The sequence below is a fragment of the Piliocolobus tephrosceles genome, unplaced genomic scaffold (genome assembly GCF_002776525.5).
Source record: "Piliocolobus tephrosceles isolate RC106 unplaced genomic scaffold, ASM277652v3 unscaffolded_11252, whole genome shotgun sequence".
NCBI lineage: Eukaryota > Metazoa > Chordata > Mammalia > Primates > Cercopithecidae > Piliocolobus > Piliocolobus tephrosceles.
In genome coordinates this window covers 1-2,511 of record NW_022292369.1, presented here as the reverse complement: position 1 = coordinate 2,511, position 2,511 = coordinate 1, and the positions used below count along the sequence as shown (strand labels likewise).

At 18.0% G+C, this 2,511-nt stretch overlaps 1 long non-coding RNA gene across 1 annotated transcript; it reads left to right on the top strand.

The window, feature by feature from the left end:
* Positions 1-1,554: 1,554 nt before the first annotated feature.
* On the top strand, positions 1,555-2,484 carry LOC111533172. The gene is made up of 4 exons (XR_002728774.2): positions 1,555-1,599; positions 1,741-1,817; positions 1,964-2,009; positions 2,164-2,484. It is a non-coding gene; the product is annotated as an uncharacterized LOC111533172 (long non-coding RNA).
* The last annotated feature ends 27 nt before the right edge of the window (positions 2,485-2,511 follow it).

Sequence of the window (2,511 nt, the reverse complement as noted above, 5' to 3'; positions counted from 1 at the left end):
AATACACTTATAAATTAAAAAAAAAAAAAAAAAATATATATATATATATATATATCTATATATGACTGTAAAAAAAATTAAATATTTTGTTAATATATTTTTGTCTTTTTTAAAACAATAATAATATTTTAATTAAACATATGATTTTAAATCATTTGTTATTTATATCATACATCTTATTATTCTATGTATAATTACATAGTTATATAAATTTTTTTAAATTTCACAGACCTTTTAGTTTTGCTTTACCATTAATTTTTTTTTTTTTTTTTTTTTTTTGTATTAACAAAATGGAACAACTAAATAGCAAAGCTCTTATGAGCCTAAAAGATGATAAAAAAATTGAAAATCCGAATTGCATTAGAGGCAAAAATATAAAACAATAAAAATATGCACAAATAAATAAATAAAAATGTTAGATGTTTTTTTTTTTTTTTTTTTTGCTTTTTTAATTTTTTTAATTTTAATTTTTTTTTTTTTTTTTTTAGAAGCGGTATATAACCCTTTTTTTCTTTTTTTTCTTTTTTTTCATTTTAATAAACAAAATTTGATTTCATATATATGGTGCATTCACATATAAGTCCATATACTGGAATTTTATGAACCATATATATAAAATTAGACACATTTGTTTTAATGAAAATATAAAAATAATAAATTAACTAACACAAAATTAAAATAACATATTATTATTAATTAGGGAGTAATAGTGCGTATAATAATCGTATTTGTAAACACATTGTTAGTGTTGTGTTTGTTAATGGACATAACAAAAAGTTGCGAAAGACATTTACGTAAAAGCAAAGAAAAAAAAAAAAAAAACAACAAAAACTTGTGTATATATATACATATATATATATTTGTGTAATATCTGTGTAGCACACATGCATAAATTAAAAAAAAAAAAAGAACGAAAATGTAGTTATAAAGAAAAAGTAAAATATTGCTACAAATAAATTGTGCAAATATTTATGTGCTACATATGTGAACCTTTATAATAAATATTTATTGCTTTTTTATTTATATTTTTAATTATTTAACCACTTTTTTTTTTTTTTACTTTCACCAGGTACTTGGATTATAGGATCATTAATATTAGTAAACATTCAATCAAAAAATGTTTTAATATATAATATTTTAATTTGTTTTGGTATTTTGTTTTGTTCTAAAATGTTGTATAATTTGTTTTATTATAGTGTGTTCTAAATTTTGTTCAGTTTTATTTAGTATATTGTATAATTTTTTTTTTTTCAGAGTACTTTTTTATTTCATTCTGTTGAAAGAATTCAAAATATAATAAAAGAAGACAAAGGAGTAAATATATACATATATATTTATTACATATAAGAATTTACTAAAAAATTGTTTCATATTTTGTCAGAAAAAAAAAAAAAATAAAAAATTAGAATTAGAATTATTTATAAAAACAAACCTATATGTGCGACACTGATTTTGTTATGCATTGACTTAATATATTTATTAATACTTTTATAATTACTCATTCGTTTTAAATGTTTTTTTTTTTTTTTTTTTTTTTTTTTTTTGAAGTTGTTTTTAATGCTTGTGAGTTTTTTATGGACATATTTTGGTACAATCCAGGTCTGTATTTTCTATTTTTATAGATTTTATATATATATATATATATATATATATGTATAGTTTGCAAATGTGCATATTTACTCAATGTAGTTTTTAATTAGTTTAATTTAATTTTGTAATGTTTTTACTTTACTTTTGAAGATTAACAAGTCGGATACTTGTCAAAAAACCGCACCTCATTTATTTTGGGCTGTATTCACTCTTGTGACCACAATTTGGTATAATTAAAAAACAAATAATTGCATATGTAATATTATAGTTTTTAATTATTTTTTTTTTTTTAAAGGAGTGTGTAAGGTTTATATAATTCATTTAATAGGGATGTAATATATATTTTATCAATTTTTTTTTTTTTTTTTTCTAGGTGTTCTATTATTGGATTGATTTTAAGTTTGATTACTATATCAATTGTAAGATAAATAAAATTATATATCATTTAAAAAAAAAAATTTTACTTAAAAAATTTATCAACACAAATATAGCATAATTTGTGTCAACCCAAATTTAAAAAAGAAATAATTATATTTATTATAAAATTAACATACTACTTTTTATTTTTATTAGGGATCACTCTTTGTTGTTTTGTCGAACATAAATTAAATATAAAATTTAAGTTTATGCTTATGCATGCAGTAAGCAAAAAAGTATTATAATTCGAAAAAATAAGAAATGGGAACAAGTTATTAAGTATGTGTTTTTTTTTTTTCTTTTTTAATATTGCACTGTTTAATTTTATAAACAGTTAATTCTATATGATAAATTTGTATTAATAAAAAGCGTACATATATATACATATGATTGTGTGAATTATAAGTAGGTATGAATTACATAATTAGATAAAACTTGTAAATATATAATAGGAATATATATATATGTATATATATTTATTTATATGTAGATAATAAGCACATA